Source organism: Phaenicophaeus curvirostris, chromosome 7 (genome assembly GCF_032191515.1).
Source record: "Phaenicophaeus curvirostris isolate KB17595 chromosome 7, BPBGC_Pcur_1.0, whole genome shotgun sequence".
NCBI lineage: Eukaryota > Metazoa > Chordata > Aves > Cuculiformes > Cuculidae > Phaenicophaeus > Phaenicophaeus curvirostris.
This window is the reverse complement of record NC_091398.1, coordinates 34,737,084-34,761,091: the sequence shown is the minus strand read 5'-3', so window position 1 is coordinate 34,761,091 and position 24,008 is coordinate 34,737,084. Positions and strand designations below refer to the sequence as shown.

The following is a 24,008-nucleotide window of genomic DNA, read 5'->3' as shown; positions in this document are numbered from 1 at the left end:
TAATCATAAAAGCTTAGTCACCTATAAAAGCCATCAACAAGAGATGGGCAGGAGTACAATTAAATAAACCCAGTAATGGAAAACCCAAATTGCAAGGAGGCAATTGAACACGGTATCCCAGGGTTGATTTCAGTATAAGGAAGATTGCAAAACCATCATGTTGCAATCTAAGCCTTGAGAGCAAGTTTCTTTAGACACTCATATCAAAATACTCATTTTCTAAGGCAGGAACAAAAAGCCACCCAGAACTCCAGTTGAATATGACTGTTCTAGTAATCATCTTAGTTCAAAGTTAAAAGCTTGCCCTGCACTGTTAATATTTATTATGTTACAAAACATTACGCCTCCATGACTTGCCTACCTCCTTATTTTGAAATAAGTACCAAGACTGATGCTTCTCTTCAAAGAAAGAAATCGCTAAAATATCTTGTCAGCTCTACCCAAATAAATATTCTTCAAAGAACTACAGAGCTCTTCATTTAATTTCCAGAACAGCACGGATCCCATGATCCTAGAGTTACTACTTACGGGCTTACCCTTGAAGAAAGTAAAGCCAGTGACACAGCAAGTGAGTGGGATAACTCTAACACAACCTTAGCGTTTCCCTGTGGTTAGATCATATTTGTTACAAATCAAAGCCATTTCACTAATGCTAATGTCAGAATTGTCTTTTGACACAAAATCCACAGAACCTTGTTACCTCAACTGTGAGTCACAAATCAGACCTCCACTACTCTTTCTGATTGACAATATTTAAACAAAAAAGTACTGCTTCACAAAACATGGATGCTCCTTAGTAAGGGGTCAACGAGTCAACGTATGAAGATCAGCTAATTGAATATGTGCTGCTATACTGTGGATACCTTATCCTGAAAATATATTAATGAATTCACACCAGCCCTGTTTCAAAGACAGCTTCTGTGCAAATCATAACTTAAGCCTTCCTCCTCATCACAAACATGCATTTTGGATGGGGCATTGCGCAGCCTGATCTTGTGGGACGCGTCCCTGCCCATGGCAGAGTGGTGCAACTGGATGATCTTTATGGTCCCTTCCAGCTTGAACCATTCTATGCTTCTACGAACTTCCTTAACTTTTAGAAATGTGTATTCAGAATTTAAGAGGGATGGCAGGGAATGAGGAGGCCAAAAAAACCCATACATGACTATTTTCTGCCAAGGGTAGAAACATCAGTAGTTCTAAAAAGGACTGACATGACTCACAACATTTCAGAGAAGGTTGTTCAAGGCTTATTCAGCAAAAATCCTCTAAGAACTCCAAAGTCAAAGGGAGCTTCCACAATGGCGATAAATGCACCATTTGAAAAAAAATATAATCAGGGCGACTGCAGAGCAAAAAGTGCACACACATAATGAAATAGGACAAGGCAGGACTGAAGAAGAAAATAGCTGGCAGAATATCAAGGTCTTCAAATTCAAATTGGGAAATATATTTCCTTCCTCTCCCGGGTTTCTCTTGAGCTGTTAATAGCCTGCAATGTATATTGCATCTCTATTGTACTGCTCTATCAGAACCAACATTTAAATTGACTAGGATTCACCAAATGCTTCAAGTACATCATCTATTAATATGCTAGATACTTATTCCAAAATAAAATTAGTGGGTAGTTAATGTTTAGTGGGTAGTTAACATTAGTGGGTAGTTTTGCAACCCTCCTAATTAGGATCTGAGGAATGGGGGGGAAGGAAAACAAAAAGGCTTAAGGATTTTTTGTAACCATAACAAACATTAGTGCAGTTTTGTCTACATATTGTTTTTGAAGGTCACCATAATGGGCCATAACACAGGAATGTTGATCACCTAGGATAAAATCCGATGAATTGTAAATAAAGATCACAACTGCTTTTTTGAGCTGAAGTACTTATGTTGGAAAACAGTCTATGTCCACCATCTGCTGCACAGTAATTATAGAAATTAAAACCCCATCTCTGTGGCCTGCCTTTAACAATTTTTACTGATACAGTAATACTTCATCTTCTTAGGGAACATAATCTAAACTCATGCTGTTCGGTGATCACACGACTGTGCACTGTATGGCGTAAGCAGTTCACTAAGCTGGAATCTTTAAAAATGCTTGCTCCCTAGTAATAACAGAAACTGTTTCTGTGGTTTTACGTCATGCCGTTAAATTTAATCCACAGTCAAGGCAAGTTAATTTCACACCTGCTGAGTGATATCCTGATGGATGGCACCACAGCAGGTCATTAATTTTCCTTCCTTTTCATTAATTTCACACCATACACTGGACACAGTCTTTCAAGTTGTTACAATATCTGAGCGCAATGCTAATTCCTGTAAAGGACTAAATCGCTTTTTTGACTGCTTGCCAAGATGCAAAGAATCCAGATGTGACGCAAGTGAAAGAAAGCTTCATCAGGTTTGGTACGGAACTTTTGACACTGCTAGAGGTGTGACAGGACACTCTGGCTCATTTGAAGTGCATTCCTCTTGAGAATAGCATCAAAACATAAATGCTGGATGCCCCTTACTTTTGAGGTATCGCTTATAAAACAATGCTGCAGCATCAGTAGTGTAGATATCTGCGACGCTCCTGAAACAACTGACAAGTTAAAAAGTTTTTTCGTCACAGAAACCTTCCCATCATTTAGTTACCGACTTTATACCTAATAAGGTATGAAGATTTACTGAGCCTACCACATCCCCTGTTTTTCATGTAAAAGTCAAGATTACATGGGGTGAAATAAAGGGAAGGAAAAGACAATGTTCAACTATGACAGTAGCAGTCACTGTTGCCACCACAGCAAAGGAGAAGTCGTGGCTCACCTTGACGCCCTGCAGACAGTGAAGGCAGCTGGGGCCCTAGGAAACCTCAAGACCCACAGGAAAGGGTCCAGCCACATGAGACAGCTGAGCTCAGCGCACAGCTGGGGAACAGGCTAGTCTCAATCCACACTTCTCATCCTGCTGCTCAAGCCACTCACTCTCACCCTCCGCTTTGTGCTAGATGTGCCAAATCAACAGATCCTCAACGAGCTGAAAACAAAAGCAGCCTTTTTCTTACATTAGGTTTCTGCTTGTTTTGCAAACCAAGCTGTCTAACAGATGGGTCAGGTGCCTATGAGAGCTAGTGAAAACGAAAAGGAGAAATTGTATCTTTTGGTAGTAAAGAGCTGTTTAGCTTGGCCCTCATTCCCTTTTTCATGAGTGAATCAAAGCAGCAGCCCCCAAAGCCTCATCCTCTGTATTGACTATGGAAGGACCTGACCTTCCTAAACTCAAATTCCTGAGTGCTCTTATCCCCTCTTTTCACTTTTTCCACACTCCCCAATATTCTACAGCACAGCCAATATTAAGGAACCACCAGTGCTTTTAACTTGTTCAGTGCTTCATCTCTTTTGTTCTTACTTCCCAATGCAGTATGAGCAAATTTCTAGCCTCTTCCTGACCAGGACAAAGAATAATTTAGAAAACAAAAAAAGTGCTCATGCTTAACTGCAGGCATTTTTGGCAACAGAAGCTATTGCAGCAAAATAGTGGGGAGAGTGAAGAAGAAAATGGTTCTGTGATTTGATAAATGTAAATCACATAGAACATATTTCAGCAGGCACTGCTTAAATTGGTGAGTGTGACAGACTGAGGCCAGGAAGATAGGAGCTATTCTGGATCCACCTGTACCAACAGACTTCTCGAAGCAGAAGTCATTGATTCTTCACATCTGCCCGTGGAATTAACCTGAGTGTTCTTTAGACATTTCAGTCAAACTAAGCCGCGCAAGAAGTAATTTGAGTTGGGGTTGTTCAGCCTGGAGAAGAGAAGACTCCGAGGAGACCTTAGACCTTTCAACCCAAACTACTCAATGATACTATAAAGCTGGTCTGGCTATTTTGACTAGCACAGTTCAGATCATATAAACTGGCCCTTCCATCAAGACTGCAGGAATGTTTTCCACCACCAGTCAGTTGTCCTCTTCCTGTTCAGCACACTGATATCCTGGCTTACTATAAAGTACTTGATCACAGGTTCCACATAAAGCTTGAACAGACAGTCATACGATGTGTATAATAACAGTTACCTGCTTATTTGCCAACATGTAGTTTTCAGCATGAACTGAAAAATTTTACTGTCAACTCCTATAAAGAATTTAAATACAGGATGAACCAGAAGCTGGATTAACCAGACTTAGCTGCTGAATGGGAGGTCAAAGTAAATTATCCCACTCATTAGAAGTTGCAAGCTGGATTTTTTGGACACAACACCCACTGCTGGCAACCACTTATGCCAATTCCGACAGAGAATCAAACAGTATCAGAGGAAGAGCTACAGTTCTGACATTATTTACAGCAGTAAGTACTTTTTCCTCATCATTATATGATTCCCATTCTGAGGGTAAACTGAACTTTTCAGTCCTTTCCCCAGCTACCCAAAATACAGTACAAGAAAGTTTGAGAGATAATCGCTTTTTTTTTTTGTCCACATGTTCAGATATCTAGAGGAAACCTAGATGCATTTCCCTTTGCATCTCTCAGTTCTAAAGAGCTGCTGAAGAAGCCATTCCCTCTGTACCTAAAATCTCTCTGTAGCTGTTACCTCTCCTCTTTTCTCACGCTGGCCTTCTTCAGATTCTTCTAGCTGGCGCTTCAGGAGAAAAAGCACACCAACTGAAAATCCATAACTAAGCAACACAGGCCATGGCCCTCAAACTCTTCGCTCTCCTTCCCTGAAAACGGTGATACTTTCAAAGACAAGAAACGTTGCCCTCCTGTATATCATTTGAAACTAGACAATAAAAAGAAGCCCAACTCTCATGCAGGATCTTAAGCTGTTGCTTCTCCACCCTGCACAAATAATAAAGAATTAAGGTGAAATTTCTCTTAAGTGCATAGATTAATGCTTACAAAATCCCTTTAATTGTTATAGCAATTTGAAAACTAAAACCAAAGTGCAATAAAGAATGAATTTTAAATTACTATATGTTTGCATATATTCATTATGCACATCACCATATGTCAGGCAGAATCTCTGAAGGTAAATCTCAAATGAGTGATTACCACTGAAGCAACATGATGGAGAATAAAGCAGACAAGTGATATATTTAGCTTCGTCCTATCTTTGTCCCTAGAGAAAAGTGTTCCTTCCAGTGTGGGAAGGGGAGGAGAAAAAAAATCCTTATTTGGCATGTTAAAAAAAAAAAAAAGTCTAGAAAATGAAGGCATGTTTTTCCCCAACACTGATGACCCACTTTAAGCAGTCTTATATAACTGTAAAATTAGATTATATTTGCCTTGTCATGGATTTATTCTTATGATTTTTCAGTCTGAACCACATCAGGGGGGTAGTTTCCTTACCTGCTTACCATAGTTTTCTGAACTTTCTCAGTTTAAGTAATTCCAGCCTTCTCCATCTTTTCAAACCCATTTTAAAAAGAGACAAATCTGGTGAGGTAGTTTTGCACTTGGCTGAACTGTACAAGTATTATATAATCTAAAGCTATGTAGCTATGTTTAATACCTGTTACCTTCTTAAATTTTTACCAGTTCTGGAATTCCACCAGGCACACTCTTTGACACGCTCTCAAGCAAGCACATTCCCCCTCCAGTGCTGGGAACATAAGTCAGTTCTTAGAAAACATGTGTACGCTAAAGCATCGCCGTCAAATGAAATGGTTTTCCAAAACCAAGCCGAAACGGATCCACTTCAGTAAATACTCTCTAAAGGTGCGCATAAAACTTAACTTAACAAATCTCTTTGCCAGTGCAATCAAAATCAGTCTAGATGTGGTTCCTAATTGTATGGATGGAAGAGAAGAAAAGAACAGGTTCCTTCTAGTAGAAAGTCTTGCAGTGTACAACCGAAAGCTCCTTCACACACCACACAGAGTTTAATGTAATTTGAAAATACCACAAATGTACAACAAAGTATCCTTATATTTGTCAAATATCATCTGAGTCATAGGGACAAGATTCACAAGGCATTCAAGTCTGACTTCCATGGTCCATTCAAACACATTAGCTTAGTTACTGCTAGGTCTGTAGTGTTTCAACAGTACAAATGCATTATAAACAAGGTAAGGGTAAGCACCACGGCCTCCTTCCTTCTTCTGTTCAACATCAAAATAAAGCTCTAAAAAATACCTCGAGTTATGACAAGTGGTGCCACTGGCAGCTGAAAATCATTCAGGAGACTTTATGGGACAAAGACAGTGATAAAAGGTTAGCCTCAAAAGGAGCTTCCATTAGTAGCAAGGATGATATTTGGTTGCAGTATACAACCCACTCTACTTAACGTGTAATTTGGTAAAGAGCTCTTAGAGAAGACACTTGGTATCAAAGGTGCGAACCTAGCGGAATTATTTCTACCTGGTAATTTTCTTCTGGACCTCCAGGGCAGGTTCAGCATCCATTCTCCCAGCCTGTATCAGAAGGTATCTTCCTAGAACCAAGTTAATGTGCCTTCACCCAGCTAAAAAGACATGAAATAAACCCACAACTCTTAAGACATGAATACTCATCCATAAATATGTGCCAACCCCCACACATACTTTCAGACAACCATTGTGAAAGTTATTACAATCCAGCAGATAATGTAAATGCAGACAAGGCTGCCAAGAGGATCACTTACAGCTCTAAGACGAATTTAAATGGTCTTGAAACAGTACTGTAGTACTAAGCACAGAGGAAAAGAGAGACCACTATACTGACGCTACCACAGCTGAATGAGTTTCTTCACTGTTTAGTCAGAGCTAATGAAGAGAATAAGGCAAAGACACGGAGGAACAGATTTTGTAATATTATGAAAATACTCATTCTTTCCACTCACTGGGGAAATGTGCTGGTAAACGCATCTTTAAAAGATAAGTTGGTACAAAAAGCCTTTATCTTTTAAACTCTGTATCACTAGCCTACATTGGTTTACCTTCGTAACTGCCAGGATTTGACAGATAACTTGCACATAACTATTTCAGGCATTATCTTGAGCACATTTCAACATCCAAAGCAGTCATTTGCTTTGTAAGCTACAACCACAAGGATCCAACACAGACTATTCTATCACTGTATCACATCTTAGCCTACTGACTTACACTGGTGTTCCAGAGCAGAAAACAGATAAACCTGTATCTGCGCCACCTGCACACAAAGTAGAACAGTATCTGTAATTAGAAGGTGGGGGGGTCGGGAAACCCAGAACCCAGCAGTGGTCACTCAAGTGCACCAGGTCTGGTCTTAAAGAGAAGAACTGTTCAGCTAATAGCCTGATGAAAGAACATTTATTGAACAACATTTGCCTCTGTTTTAGAGGGATATGATATTTCTTTGCTTGTATCACTCAATAGCTTCCAGGATTTATTCCAACTCAGTCTGCTGTTTTACTGCTGAGAAAGGATAGATCCTGCAGTTTGGACTCCACACATGACTTGATATTTACGTCTGAGTGCTTCAGAAATCATCTCTATACTCTTATAATACCCTTTTCAAACAAGAATTATTATTGCATACAGTTATTTTGGCATATGACTTTTGAGTGCCTTTCATTCATTTTGCAAATGCGAGAAAATATCTGATCTTCAAGACAGTTGTTTTTCCCATAGGTAAGTTTTTAAGGTTTCATTTAACTCCTAACCTCTCTCCCATTAACTGCATCGCTCCTGCTCTTCATGGTCAAGCCTGCTTTACATTAAAGAGAACAGTGGCTGACCAGTTAATTTAATGACTCCTTAACAAAAAAATATCATCACCATCGGATCTCCCTCCACCTATTATCCTGTAAGACTCTTTAAAACTGGAAGGATTTTTCCTTCATTTAGTTTAAAAAATAAAAAGCAAGCCAAACTATTGCTTCATGGCAATTCAGATTTATTTGATGCCTTGCTCAGCTTTCCTATGTTCTAAATTACCTCAGTGGTCTGTTGAAATGGCAAATTTACATTTTTTCCATAATATTTTCATTTGTTTATCCTGACTAGGTTTTTGAGGGGTATTACAACAGCCTTGTAAGAGATTCCTATACAACCATTTAGAATAATCAAGCCAAATATGTTATTGCAATAACATATTGAAGACTCTAGCAAAAATACAGAAGTCAATTCTGATGCTAATAATGCCAAGAGAAAAAACCTGCAGGTCCAGGCAAACTACAGGACACTCAGCAATCACTCACCTCTTTAATGTGCTACTTTTATTTTCTGTTGATTCAAAGCTTGTGCAACACAGGCAGAGTCAGACCTTCAGCAAAAATGGCCTCAATCATTACAGGCAGTTGCTTGAGGTTACTTGAAAAAGACACATCAGAAAAAAAGGCAAGAAAGAGGATGTGTGTGGAAGAATTATTGATGTGACAAAGAAAAACATGCAAGATCAACTGGCCTTCTGAAGGCATGCGACCCTTGCTTGAAATCATTTGAGAATTAGGGGATGAGTAATGCAACAGAAAGGTTCCAGTTCATCTTGTATCTATTATTAGCTGATCATAACAGAGATTCAGCACAACTGCACATATGCCATTTGGATATTTCATCAACTTTGACTTAATTTTACAGGAAAAAAAAATCCATACAGGTTTGCTGGGTGGGTAGGGCAGGATGAGGAGTTCTGGTTTAGCCCTAATTCTAGAAGTCAATGAGTTCAGTAAATAAAAGACATTTCCTAAATGATTTAATAAAGAAACACAAACATGGGAAAATTTCAGAAGTATACTTTGGGGCATGGGAAGGAATGCATGAGGTAAAGCTTAAGTGTGAAGTGTGACAAAATATCAAGCCATATGGTGAAATCTCATCCCTGAAGATGAGACGTGTGGAGAAAAAAAAAGGAAAAGCCATTCAGAAGTCTGAATTAAGGAGGAGATTTCGCTTCTTTCTAAGCATAGCAGACGATACCAAAAACACTTCCCACACAGAACCGAAATCCAGCTTGACCAACAGCAAAACACAAGCAAACCCCAAATAAGCATACATAGAATTGAGAGGGAGCTGAACTTTAGCACATCTGCTAAATAAGAGATTATGTTCACTAAAATCTTTACAACCTAGTGGAAGGCTGTTGCCAGCGCTGAGCAGAACAGAAAGCACATATGTTGCCTGCCTATCTCCTGAGGGCTAAATGAAGAGAGAACAGCACAACTGGCCCTTCAGTCTTTTAGGATGTGAACGGCAGAGGCAGTGGTAAAAGCAACAATCAAGTAGCAGAGGCAAAGCAAACATGGTAAATCACACAGAACAGGAGGCAGGAGACAGACAGAAGCCTCCGCAACTGGATACAAGCGTTAAGGGAATTTCTAACACCTCTTCCTATTTTTACTTATTTATTTATTTAAATCAGTTTTACAACTAAAACACCGGTGTACTTTATGTGATATCCTAAACAAAACCATAAAAGGGAATACATACCACAGTAAACCAGACAAACGTCAGCAGTGCACTCAGCCACATATACGAGCCAAGTGAACACACACTAGCCCTGAAAAATAAAAGGACACTAATAACATTTGATAAGTTTCTTCCTCCATTTGTTAAATGCCAGGATGACAGAGCAGGTCAGTACAAAATAAACAATGAAAAGGTTTTAACTCTGTGTTTCTGCGGCCTGGACAAACTTTTATCCTGATCAACAGGCAGTGGACGTGCCGAGTGCTGTAAGGCTCCTGGAGCAATTTCTGCAAACCCACAATGCTGCATCAGCAGCCTTTTTAATAAAATGCCAAAATTCAGTTATTTAAAGAATAAAGTGGGTGGCCATTTAAAAATACTCTGTAGATTGCGGAAGGGCAAAAGTACCCATTCTTTAAAAAACTCTTCATAATACACATCCAAAATCAACAGCATGAAATCTGAGTTCTGTATCAGAAATTTATACAGTGAGAAGGATTTCTTTAAAAACTGGGATAAACAAACATTAACATGTACATTGACAACGCTTACATACAGTAAGCCTGTTGGGGGAAAAAACCCAACACTAATTTGTTAGATAAAACTGGGGCCATTTGACATGCTGGATGAAGCATTAACCCTCTGTTAACCTAATATTTTGAGAACACAATGTTCCAAATGAGAGTGATGTTCAAACATTCCCACCCACACAATCACAGAAAGCAGCATCTTTATCTCTCTCCCACCTCTGCCCCAGACTAAAGGGCTAAAAGGTAAAGACAGCCAGAGAACATTGTCATTCTGAAACATGAATGGCCAAACGCTGGAAAGCCATTTACAGCCACAAGGGCTTGTCAGGCAGTTTGCTGCACTGCCACATAAACGTGCTGATAGGAAATGAGGAGAGATTGGTATGAGGTTAAGAAATTGGTAGGAGGGCACAGATTTCATCTAACAGCAGCCTTCGTGAAGGCCGGGGAGACTAATGACGTTCCCACGTAAAAGCGCCACCAAATGCTGCTGTTAATTCTTCTCTGATCAGAGCAGAGAACGTTTGACTAGCATAAGGCACTACAAACCACAGAACAGCATTATAAGACCACTAAGTTCCACCAAGTTCCACAGACTATTGTGAACACCACATCCTGAAGTACCAGACTATCAGCTGGGCAACAGAATTCAAGCTTGCCATACCTGAGAGGAACACTATTCAAGGGCAGAACAAGATTTAAGGTACAAACAACAGTCTGATTTGAGGCTAAGACAGTTCTAATAAAACAGACTACTTATGGTAGATGGGAAAAACAAATCAGTTGTTTAGCTACGTGGGAAACAGAAAACTCATGCTTCAAAAAAAAGCCCCTTGCTAATTTACATTTTTTTAAACCTAAATTATGAGAAGTTAGATTCCTCAAATCTCCGTCTAACCCTCCTTTTTAGGCCTAAGAAATGCAAAATTCATGTAGAAACAGTTTTCCCCATGTATTGAAATTGTAATAATATTTAAGTACAGCTTTTTTAAAAGGTATTTTTTTCCCCTCATTTATACGGTTGGGTGTTTTCTTTGCTCTAGATGTGGCCACGCGCTTGCCAACATCCTAGTGTGTAAGAACGTGTTCTTCAACATGTTTTAAGTCGCTTAATCAATACTGGCTTTCTTCTGTAACATTACACAGTGCACAAACTATGTAACCAGTACATATGGAAACTCTATGTCAGGAAATGAATCAAGGTACAAGGACTTTAATAGAAGCTGAACAGAAGCTAAACCTGTTACAGGCTTTTGCTCTGTATCAGCCAGTACAGCCCTCAAAGGAAAGTTTAAGTGCACACTTGGGCCCCATTGTACTAGTTTCAATATACAGAGCCAGAGGTTTAAATAGCATCAACTAAAAAAGAGCTTAAGTAAACTGCAATATGCCTTTTTTCACCAGTACAGAACTGTACCCACTGCACCTAATCACTGGAAAAATCACCTCATCACTGCAAAAATCCATTCCTTTCACTACAGGCAGGTGGCACACTGAATACATCACTGCTGGTAACACACCAACAGCGATGAAACAACTGCTCTTTCACTGGACATTAACAGCCAGCTTAGATACAGCAAGTGGATCAATCAGTGAACTGAAATTCCAAACTTCAGTGGGCAAGTACTATTTTAACAAAATTTCATCTGCTACCCCTCCAACTGGTAATAAGCAGCAATTTAGAGTGGAGTCCGGCAGAGAGGCCAAAGCCTTAATCATCTCCAAGCCTGAAGATCTTCCTTACTTCCTCAAATATTCTTTAACTTGCCTGGGTGAGAACTTTGGTGGGACAGGTTAGGCGAGAGTTACTGTAACCTTTTTCTCAAAGGAATCATAGACAGTCCTATAATGTTATCGACCCAAGGAAAGTCACTTAAGAGACAAAGACTTTGCAAAAACTAACAACCATGGCCATAAAACGAGATCAATAAACTTCCCCAGACATCTCATACCACTGAGACCTAGATGCAGACATATGTCCAACTGCCTTGTCAAATACGCAGGCAACTCAGTTTCATTTCTCACATCATTAAGAGTCAAAAGTTTGATCTTAGTGATTATCCAATCTCTTGAATTGCTCAAGCTGCTGAAAAAAAACCAAAAAACAACAGGTAAAGTATTGCTACAAGAACTACAGATCACTATCTTATCTATTAGGAAGACAGTCTGTATTTCTCATTCAAGAGAAGCTATGATACCAAAACAACATCTTTTTTTTCCTAGAACTGACCTATAAATAAGCTCAACTGGAATCCAAGAAAATAACTACTAGAAATAGCAATCTAATATTTGAACTATAACCATAACGTATTCATTTAACCTGATCATGTGCTGTTAAAATTAGCCTAAGCATTCAGAACTGAGTGATTTTATCTATAGTAAAATAGCTGTTATCTTGAGTAGCAAAAACACTGGAAGCATTTGCAGCATTCTCCTTCTGCACGCTTCTTCCCAGTCTAGTAAAACAAAAGTAGCTGCAAAACACAAAGAGATGTTAAACGTAAACAGAACGATACTGCATTTCTTGGAAGACCAATAGTACTGATTGAGAAATTGCATTTCACAAAGAGAAATACAGGGAGGGAAACCGTTCATTTTTACAAGAACTTACAAAAGCGAATCAATGTGCTAAGGAACTGACTGGAATAATGTAGCTTTAATAATCTGGTCAAATATCCTGTACAATCTCAGTTGAAATCTGGGTAGTAAAGATTGAGAGATGCTGTCTTTTCCCCCCCACCTATATAGTGTTCCACATCCTTTTCCTGTTCTGTCAGATCAGGAAACACAAACACCGATTTTACTTTCAAAATCTAATCAAAATACAAGAGTGACAGTTCTTAATCAAACCTAAGGAAAAATAAAACCACTGGATAGTCTAATTTGGCTATATGTCTACTGAGATTTAATGCCTAATTTTTAAATTTAATTTGAGTTCCAGACCAACAGCCTGAGTTCTTCAAAAGCCTCTCTCAAGCAATTCATTTTGTTCAGTCCTCCATGTATTTCTTCTCATTTTCTCCTGATCTCTCCGGAACTTTTTTCTGACAATCCCCAAAACAGAGGTATGCATTTTAATATTTTCTACCTTAAATTCCATCAACACACAGCGACTGAGAAATAGTCATTTTTCTTCTCCTACTCACTGCTGGCAGGTATGCCTCCAAGACCTCCACAACCCCAGCTTCAAACTAGTGTCTGCTTTGGAATGCTGGCCCGCTTGCTTTCTAAACATCTTATTGCTACTCAAGGAACAGCTATTAATTTTGTAGCCACTCTTCCTGCCAAAGCGATCTCTGAACCCACTGTATGTCTGCCATTAGCCAAATGCATTTTTGTCAGGAATCTAAGAGCGTTTCAAAGACAAGACGCTGCAGGGTTTTGCAGGTTTCTCTTGGTTTTGTTTTTTGGTACGTGTGTGCCTAAGTGTAGGTGATAAAGCTTGTGTCTGGAGCCAATGTGCTGGTATCAGTAGAGAATATTGCTGCCAACTCCTTGAACTTCACTGCAGGAGTTCGTCAAGTGAGTGTTTAAAGGAGTTTGCCAAAGTGAAAGTTTCTGTATTAAGAATACTACAGGTTCATATATATATACACACACACACACACACACAGAAACTTTCATATAGATGTATAAATACATACGTATGAAATATATCTGAGTGCTTCACTACTTTTTTTCCCAAGGAGAAAGCTCCATGGTCAGGTGGCTCAGAAATTCCAAGATTAGGCAAACAAACAAAGATACAGCAAGCTAATACTCTGTATTCTTTTAAAGAAAAAGGGCCCTGTTTTAATGTACAATTCATACCAAGAGAGAAAGAAAACTCATGCTGAGAATCTGAAGATGATGAAGACTTGGTTGTCACTGTTTGCTGAACGCTTCTAGACAGATTCTCTGTTTTCCATATTTATTGCTATTTTAATTATCAAACCCAACAAGTTTAATTACATCTAGACAGAAACAGGCAATGCAAACCAGGATTGGGAGAAGCAAACGATTTTGTGGTTCGCTTTACTTGGACTAATATTGTAGAGTCATTGGTGCTGGAAGTATTTCTTTGAGGCAGAAATAGTCTTCACAGTACAGTGCACCAAAACAGTGCAGGACTTTCATTCTACAGTTAGGTCACGCAAACAGTTTCATTCAGCATTTGGTACAATCGTGTTCCAATGTCCTGATATAGACCGAACACACAACATCAAACCTGGATAACTACAAGGTTAGAAACATTCCTCTCATTTATTCTAGGTTTTGGTTTGGGGTTTCTTTAAACAAGATTTTTAGAAAATATAATCAGTTGGTATGTCTGACGCGGAGGTCTAACGGTACAGCATAAAACTTCCCACGAACAACTTAAACCTAGTATTTTCACTCCTCTTAATCTACAACGAAATCATTGCATGCACTGTACATGAACAGGACCTATCAAGAAAAACTCAAGGAAGTTACTTAAAAGCTTCTAAGGTAGCAGTTGGTCTGTTTCAAAGATTTCTGCTATGAATACCATAACAAAAATGTTCAAATCCTTTGATTGAAGGAGTTACGTATATTTTTCTTAACGCGTGTATCCTATATAGACAGATTTTACATGACAAGTGAAACATAGACCATCTTCAACCAAAACACATTTTACACTTCATTTTACAAAAGAAAAGTCATAATGGCAGAGACAAGATTTAGTTACACGAGGTCCTTAATACTTGAAATTACCTGGCATATCACACGTATACTACAGCTAAAATCTGCAGAGTTTAAGGGAAACCTCCAAGAACTGCACTGAAGCTGCACTCCACTCCATCACTCTGCAGCAAGGGAACAAACACAGACAGCAATGGATGGAACAAAAAAAAATAAAAAAATTAATCCACTTCAGTCACACATACTGCAGACAAGAGGACTGTCACATAATGTAGTAGAGTCCAAAGGTTCAGTATCTTGAGCCATCACCCATTCAAAAAACATTCAAATCATAAAATATAACCTTAGACAGAAATGGTAATTCACTACAGCTTGTACCTTTTAAGACAACTTAGTACTACAGAGTCACTTAGGTTAGAAAAGACACATAGGATCATAAAGTCCACCTAACACTGCCAAGTCCATCACTAAACTGCAGCCTAAAGTGCCATGTCTATCTTCAGGGATGGTGACTCAACCACCTCCCTGGGTAGTCTGTTCCAGTGCTCGACAACACAAATTTTTCCTAACAGCCAATCTGCTACCAGTAGCTTTCAAAAAATGCTTTGCTAGGACCTCAAAGCAGGTTATGTAAAATGCTGTATGAGAGACGGTGCACGTATGACTTGTCTGTTTCCCTGCAAAGAGAGGAACACAACCTTAACACGCAGTGGAAAGGAAGCAGTAATAAACTCCATTACCTAACTAACACAACGGAGAAAGGTTTTAGTTATAAAATTATTCCAGGGAAATGTGACCACAAGAAATAAATTATATGGAAAAAAAAATGTATATACAAAAAGATATGCAACAAACTACATGATTCAAGCAACAACTGACAAAAAGGAAATGGGGCTCTGTCTGCTACTTGTAACCTATGAAAACCCCTTCGTCTAAAACAGAGCAAGGTCAGAAAAGGCAGCTGATAATTTTCAAAGATCCCACGGTTTTATCAGGTTATAAAAATCAGTAAGACAAACGTCAGTACGTTAGACTAATAATCAAGGTTAAACAGTTCAGAATGCCTGCGGGATGAATGAAGAAATACCATCAGCTAACAGGAATAAAGGACCTTGTCAGACTTAGAGTGCCAGGATCACAGGATTCTTAGCTCATATAAGCCATAAATAATAAATCAAATGAATCACGGCATTGATTTAAACTTGCTTCATGAAAAGGATTTTCCTATACTGAGAGGGAATTCCTGTCCCCCAAATTACTTTTCTTCTCTATTCTTTCTGCAGCGTCTCCCTAGCAAGCACGCTGCCACAGACACACAAAAATACCATCATTTTAGCAGAAGTTCTTTAAAAGGAGCTACATCCTGGCTTGAGTGCACGCATGGACCTTGGGCTTGAAGGACTCACCCAATTAAAAGCCAGATGAGACTTCTCCTTGTTGAAAAGCAAGAATAAAACCCCAGCTGAACTACTCCAGCCTGATTAGAAGGGAGTGGTTATCCACCTTGATAGAAGTTTGCACTGTGACAGAAAGCCACTGCCTCACATCTCGGAGGCTTTGTCAGCAGTTGTGCCACCACTTCTGGTGGCTCCTCCTCAAACGTCATCCAATTAATCGAGCCTACGTCAATATCCAAAACTCTTCACTGAACAGATGTAAATTTGTACAGAACTCTTCTCCATGTGGCCATGAATTACAGTACCTGAGTTATCAACTCACACGAACAAACAAGACACAGACGGAAGATGGGGTCAGAAGTGATGCAAATCAAGCCACTATCAGAACATGATCTGAATGAGACTTATTCCCCTCAGAAGTTACACTTTATTGTATTACAGGTGTGAGCTCTTCAAGAAATGCAAGTGAAATAGATAACGAAGCCTTTACAACTTCAATAATGTATGCCAGTAACAGAAGGCTAAAAGAGGAAAATAAGAGGATTTTGAGTGTGCATGAATACACACAGAAGCAAATACACAATTCCACTTTTTTTTTTCCTGAAGTAAGGAATACAAAATATTTTTTAGATTTTGGTGTTGATGGTTTTTTCTTTAAGTGGACGTGCATATGTGGTACATGAAATGCAGAGATGCATAAAATATTAACTTGGCAAAACCAAAGAGGAATAAAGGATGGCCTTATTCCATTCCAATCAGTTAAGAATTTTTTGAAATTGAAGAAGCAGTAATAGCAAAACTGCTTGATTCCCAAGTTTCCACTCATCAGATTCCCAGCTGATTAGCACTGTGCAGCTTGCTCATTTCCTTCAGCAGATGCTCCAGTGTTTGTTACCAGGAGTTGCTGCTGGAGTACTGCTCTGCTTCCAAACCAGACTAAGCAAAAGAGTTCTGCAGACGCTCTGAGAATAATGTGACATAAATGAAGATACTGTCAGAACCTGGCTTTTTTGACATTCATCATTGTTTTTCTTTCCACCATCTATTTAAGAGACTACGCCAAACAACCTGTTGGCAAAAAACCCATAACATTTACCACTGAATCTTGCTCATCACTGCTCTTCCAATCAATAAAACTAAGTAATTCTCCCATTCTCTCATGAAACATTAAGACGAGTCTTTAGATCTCAACCTGCTAAAATCCACAAACATCGCATTCACATAAGCCTTCAAAACACCTTCAACACAGCTAATATTCAGCGAATGGCAGTTAATGCCAACTAGTCCTGAAGTTCTATTAAAATTGTAGAGCCAAGATGAAGAAGAAAACTGCGTACTAAGCTGTTTTATTAAACAGACACAAAAGCAGAGTGAACGTGTTCAGTGGCAGACGATGCCAAAAACAACTTTGCAAACAACATTTTAAAAAATATTAAACTTGAAGGGAAACGAGTGGTGCTAATAAAATTCTACACCTGATTCATAGAAGCTGATGGTATGAAGTTTCCTTTTTTTCTTTAAACAAGGGAAAGTAAGGGAAAGGAAAGGAATCTGGTCGGAGGGAGATGACAAAACTGAAGAGCAACTGTCTTTATTCTAAGTCATTCCAAGAATTCAGAACACTTCATTATTTTGCCAGATTCTATTTCAAGAAGCACATGAAGGATTTTGGATGATTCGCTCCCAATGTTGCTGGCTGCTTCCTAAGTTTTACGCATTTTAGTCTGGGGAGCTTAAACAACCTGATCTTCTTATATTCAGTCATTTTGTCTTTCAGCATCTTTTCAGTCCAGGCTGTATAAGCTGCCTTCCTCTTGGACAGAAAGATGGATTTACCACCCAGAAAAAAAGATGCATCTGTTCTTATATAATCCCTATTCTGCTTGTATAAAATAAATCAATATTCTATATTAGAGCAAGAGAAAACAGTCTGCATAAATTATGAAGAGGAGACATTACTTTCACTAAACATGCTGTCCATGGGCCGTTTTAAGAGTAAACTATTCCCTACATCATGTAATTCAGGCAAAGGGCAGGAAGCAGCAGTGAAAGTTACCTTACATGTAACAAAGCCATCAAAAAAAAAAAAAAAGTGAGGTGGTTTTTTTTCCTACTATTAGGCTTGGTACAGCCACCAGTAATTATCTGAACTGTGGGTGTTGCAGTAAGCTGAGTTTCTCATGGAGAACAGTCAGTCATTACACAGAGATAAAGAAAGAAAAAAGGTAAATCACCCATTCAGGCTAAATTGGACCCAGCGTCCCCAGGCAAAATGGTTTCAATAATAAAAAACAAGAACTAACTGGTTCCTTCCTCCTTTTTTTGAAAGCCTTTCAGTCGTTTTCACTAGATGGCAAAATTATTTTTAAAGAACTGAGATCACCTCATTGATTTAGGAGTAAAGATGTACCCCTACCTCGCAAACAACTTCAAACACTGTCCTCCTGAGCACAAGGATTAACAGATACAGAACCAGACAGTCCCTCCACCCGACTCCCGTTTTCTACACACAGAGATGTTTGCTGAGATAAAGCACTTGCACTGCAGTGAGTCAAAATCCATTCCTGTATTTAGGATTATGAATCACACTGTTGAAAAAGCTATCATACCATTTCCTGGGGACAAGGTGACAGAGCTCTCTAGACAAATAAGACCGTGTACTAGAATAACATGAATCTCGAGAGGGAGCCTTCATTTAATGACTATTCTATTCTTGCTGCAGTTACCAAGAGACATGGATGTCTCAAGACCTAATGCAAGAATTAAGAATTCATTCTCCCAAGTTAACTGACCACAATGCCATAAAAAGAAAAATTCACTCAAAAGATGAGATTGACATTACATTGTAACTGGAAAAGAAGGAAACCTACACTCCCTACGTGAACAGTGAGAAAATCCTCTACAGAGATTCAGTTCTTCAAAACTGACTGACATTTATTTCCCCCCTAAATGCAGTGTTTGCCTTGCATGGTTGTGAAAAGTCAAGGGAGACGATAAAAGCCTCCCCCAAAAACCTTGTTAAATGCATGCATAGGCGCTCCCACCAGGTCAGCCACAGCCTTCACAGAAGGACAAACCCCTGCAACCAAACCATGAGATGATTTCTTATGAAACGCTGAGCCTGACAGATGAAAGACACTGTTCCCACCAACCTAAGGCTCTGGCAAAAAAAGTAGCAGCCATGGCAGACCACCAGCACAGAGATGACAGCTTTCAGAACCTTTCTCTCCAGTTCACTCCCGAGAGGTTTACCGAGTGCGAAGATGAAACGAAACCAGCACTGGGTGGAACGGAGCCTGTAAACCGGACCGTGGAAGGGAGATTTCGGCAGAGACTTTCGCTCGAGATCCACCCTCTCTCCCACTCACCCACAACAAAGCTGCCACCCGCTTCGCTGGAACCTCCACCTGTGCTGCCAGCCAGGCACACGCAGGGGGGACACACGAGGCGAGGGGACACCTGTCACAAAGGAGGGGACGACACATGGGTAACTAGCGGGGGGGGATGACACACCGGTCAGAAGAGGCGGGGCACAACGGTCACAAGGGCAGGGGGGACACACAACAGTCACAAGGAGGGGTAGCAGTTCTAAGATGAAAGAAGGGAATTTGGTTTAAATCTTAGGAAGAAAGGTCTTCCCATGAGCGTGGGGAGGCACTGGCACAGATTGCCCAGAGAAGTCGTGGATGCCCCATGCTTGGAGATGTTCAGCGACACCCAGCAACACGGCGGGAGGGGGGACAGCGGGCACAGGGGGACAGCAGGCACAGGGGAGGGGGACAGCGGGCACAAGGGGAGGGGGGGGGACAGCGGGCACAAGGGGAGGGGGGGGACAGCGGGCACAAGAGGGGGGACAGTGGGCACAGGGGACGGGGGACAGCGGGCACGGAGTGGGGGGGAACACCGGGCACAGGGAGGGGGGGGACACCGGGCACAAGGTGGGGGGGGACACCGGGCACAGGGGGAGGGGGAACAGCGGGCACAAGGGGAGGGGGACAGCGGGCACACGCTGTGCGGGCACCGCAGCCCCCGTGCCCGCTCGGGGGGCGCCGCGTCCGCCCCGCCCCGTGCAAGGTCGCTCCGCAAGGTGACGGGGGCGGCGGGGGCGGCCCCTCCGCAGCGCCAGCGCCTGCCCGGGGGGCTCCGGCTCCGCTCCGCTGCGGCGGCGGCCCCTACCACGGGGGATTGGGGTGGTGGGTAGGGAAGGGGAAGCGGAGGGGGAAGGGATGAACCCGCGCTGCCTCGCCGCCCGCGGAGCCGCCGCGCCGCGCTGCGCCCCCCCCCCTCCTCGCCCCTCACCTCGGCCGGCGCCTCCCGCCCCGCGCCGGGAGCGGCATCGCCCATGGCGCTCGGCGGAGGCCGGCGCGCGCGCCGCCCGGGGGACGGGGGGGCGGGGGGCGTGGCCTCGCGGCGGCGGGAGGGCGCGCGCCAGGGAGCGTCTCCAAAGTACCAGCCGAAGGGGCGCTGCGGCGCCCGCCCGCGTGCGGGCAGCGCGGAGGGAGGGAGGGAGGGAGGAGCACGCGCGCCAGAGCCTGGCCGGCCGGAAGCACCCGTGCCGGGCGCGCAGGGAGCGCGAAGGGAGCGTGTGCAAAGTGCGAGCCCCGACGCGGAGCGTGGAGAGGGGACGACGGGAGCGGCTCGCCGCCCGCCCGCAGCCGCTGCGGGAACCGCCGGGAAAGCGGGGGCGGTGGGAGGAGCGCGGGGGGCTCCCAGAGGGACCCGGACAGGCTGGAGAAGCGGGGCTGTGTGAACCCCGTGGGTCCTGCACTTGGGGCACAACAACCCTGTGCAGCTACAGACTAGGAGAAGTCTGTCTACAAAGCTGCCTGGAGGAGAGGGACCTGGGGATGTTGGTTGACAGCGACTGAACATGAGCCAGCAGTGGCCCAGGTGGCCAAGAAGGCCAATGGCATCTTGGCTTGGATCAGAAATGGTGTGACCAGCAGGTCCAGGGAGGTTATTCTCCCTCTGTACTCAGCACTGGTGAGACCGCTCCTCGAATCCTGTGTTCAGTTGTGGGCCCCTCACCACAAGAAGGATGTTGAGGCTCTGGAGCGAGTCCAGAGAAGAGCAACCAAGCTGGTGAGGGGGCTGGAGAACAGGCCTTATGAGGAGCGGCTGAGAGAGCTGGGGGTGTTTAGCCTGGAGAAGAGGAGGCTGAGGGGAGACCTCATTGCTCTCTACAACTACCTGAAAGGAGGTTGTGGAGAGGAGGGTGCTGGCCTCTTCTCCCAAGTGCCAGGGGACAGGACAAGAGGGAATGGCCTCAAGCTCCTCCAGGGGAGGTTCAGGCTGGACATTAGGAAAAAATTTTTCAGGGAAAGGGTCATTGGGCACTGGCAGAGGCTGCCCCGGAAGGTGGTTGATTCACCTTCCCTGGAGGTGTTTAGGGCATGGGTGGACGAAGTGCTGAGGGGCATGGTTTAGTGCTTGATAGGAATGGTTGGACTCGATGATCTGATGGGTCTTTTCCAACCTGGTTATTCTATGATTCTATGAACCTCAGCGGGGCCAAGTGCGGGGTCCTGCACCTGGGTTGGGGCATCCCGTGGTTTCAGTGCGGGATGGGGGATGATGTGACTGAGAGCAGCCCCCGCAGAGAAGGACTCGGGGTGCTGGGGGGCGAGAAGATAAATGTGAGCCCACAGTGTGCACTCACAGCCCAGGAGGCCAATCGTGTCCTGGGCTGCATCCAAAGCAGCGTGGCCAGCAGGGTGAGGAGGGGATTCTGCCCCTCTGTTCCTCTCTCCTGAGACCCACCTGGGGTCCTGTGTCCAGCTCTGGAATCCCCAAAGTAAGAAGGAGATGGAGCTGTTGGAACGGGTCCAGAGGAGGCTACAAAGATGATGTGAGGGCTGGAGCACCTTCCCTGTGAGGACAGGCTGAGAGAGTTGGGCTTGTTCAGCCTGGAGAGGAGAAGGCTCCGGAAAGGCCTTAGAGCAACTGCCAGGCCTGAAGGGGCTGCAGGAAAGCTGGGGAGGGGCTTTCTGCAAGGTCATGTAGCGATAGGACGAGGGGAAATGGCTTTAAATTGGAAGAGGGAAGATTCAAATTAGACATTGGGGAGAATTTCTTCACTATGAGAGCTGTGAGCCCCTGGCCCAGGCTGCCCATGGAAGCGTGGACGTGTTCAAGGCCAGGTTGGATGGGGCCTTGGGCAGCCTGGCCTGTGGGAAGTGTCCGTGCCCCTTGCAGGGGGGGTGGGAATCAATGATCTTTAAGGTCCCTTCCAACCCAAACCATTCCATGATCCTCACAGCCCCGCCACACGTGTGAGGTCAAGCACAGGTCTCCTCTTGTGGTAGCAGCTGAGGATTTGGCTGTGCTCGTGTTACCTCAGGTAACGTTTTCCCAAGCTTTAGCAGCTCGCGTTTGTGCCAGGAGTTGCAGGGTATTCATCTGCTTCTTCAGTTGTCTTGAAAACAGACTCTACAAGCTACTGGAGCATCGCTGCTCGGAGGCCATTAGGGCAAAGGAAGATAATGTATTTTTGTCATGGGAAGACGACTATATTTTGCAGTAGCGAGACAATCTCTATTCAGAGCTTCCGCAGAACGGTGTGTTTTCCCAAACCTGCATACGCGGCCTGAAGTGGAGCTCGTAGAAGGTGGGTGACATCTGGTGGCCAGCCCTGCTTTCTGGGATTGATGTAGGCTTCTGGTTACCTCTACAACCTAATGCGAGTTAAAGCAAGAATAGGTAAAGCCTGCAACAAGCTGCAGAGCTTAGATCAGTATCTGTTTCGATATTCTTCATGTGCCATGAATCATCACAAAATGGTTACACAAAAAAAACCCCTCAAACAAAATCAAGTAAATTGGTATGGTTTTGGTGACAATTCACAAAAATCTACTAGTGTTCAGCAAGATTTTTTTGGTGTTTCTGCACACAGGACAGAAAATTGTGATGTATACAATGCATGCTGAAGGATGCCCACAAGCATCTGCATCATGCTGTGCAATCTGGAGTTTCACTTTTCACCCAGCATTGTGCTGTGTTCCCAGCTAGAAACTCCCACTGGGATTTAATGAGAGTTTAGGGATTTTAAAATTTTACAAGGCATTGAAAGATGAAAGCCTTGGACCTCTCTCTGTGTAAGATGGGTAACTTTTAAAAAGATCTGTTGTGATTGTGGAATGGGCTCTTGTCACAGAGAAAGTCAGTGAGGTAACAGCATCTGCAGCGCTTTCATTCATTTCAGTCTATTATGCCTTCAATTTAGGAAGCTCACATGAAGAAGCTGATGTAGCACTGCAGTAATGTGAGTTTGATATATCCTATTATAGCAATAATATATATCAGAAAATAACAATAGCAGAGCTCTTACTGAAGGGAAAAGTAGATCTTACTAGCTAACAGTTTTCAAACTGAAGCGTGCCAACCAGATCCTCTGCCCAGGAACAGGAAATGTTTTACCATTTGAACATCTGACATGGCTAAATAAAAAGACACATGGGAGGTGAGCAACCTGCATGCATTGATTAAGGAAATGAGAACTGCATAGGAGAGTGGGCTCCCTGCTCAAGGAGTGTTCCTTGGGGAAAGGCCCCTTGGAGCAGAGGGAGCAAGAGACAAGGCAGAACCTAAACCCCTGCAGCGTTAAAGCGTTAGGATAATCTGCGAACAACCTGGCACTTAGAATCACAGAATAGTTTGGGTTGGACGGGGCGTCTAGTTAAAGATCGTCTAGTTCCAACCGCCCGGCGATGGGCAGGGAGGCATTTACATATTTATTCCTCATTCTAATGCATAATGAGTAGGCCACCAATTATTCAGATTGAGCTGTCTCACATTTAGCATGAAGCTCACATAGTTAAAGCTTTCTCCCATCTGCTTGCTCATCCTGTGCCGATGGGAAGAGCGTGGGTGGAGGTGCCAGGTGTGGCTGGTGAGGACCATCAATACCTGTTAAAGCAATCAGGGCCCTGATTCTGGCATTTAATCTTGCCTGCTTGAATCTCAGAGTCATAGGCTCCCTCCTGCTCCAGAACTCTGCGTGTTGATCTCATCACTCTTATGTACAGGGAGGAATGACACGGAAGCGCTACGCTGCAATTTAGGGTGTCTCCTAGGGGTGTCCTATCTGTTTAAGGATCT

The 24,008-nt window shown here is 42.8% G+C and overlaps 1 protein-coding gene across 1 annotated transcript in view; it reads right to left on the bottom strand.

The window, feature by feature from the left end:
• Nucleotides 1-20,282, bottom strand: part of MGAT5 (alpha-1,6-mannosylglycoprotein 6-beta-N-acetylglucosaminyltransferase) — a 133,147-nt gene extending 112,865 nt beyond the window's left edge. Inside the window, exon 1 of the mRNA XM_069861543.1 lies at nt 20,211-20,282. The gene's annotated coding sequence lies outside the window, so the exon portion shown is untranslated. The remainder of the gene's footprint in view (nt 1-20,210) is intronic.
• Between the last annotated feature and the right edge of the window lie 3,726 nt (nt 20,283-24,008).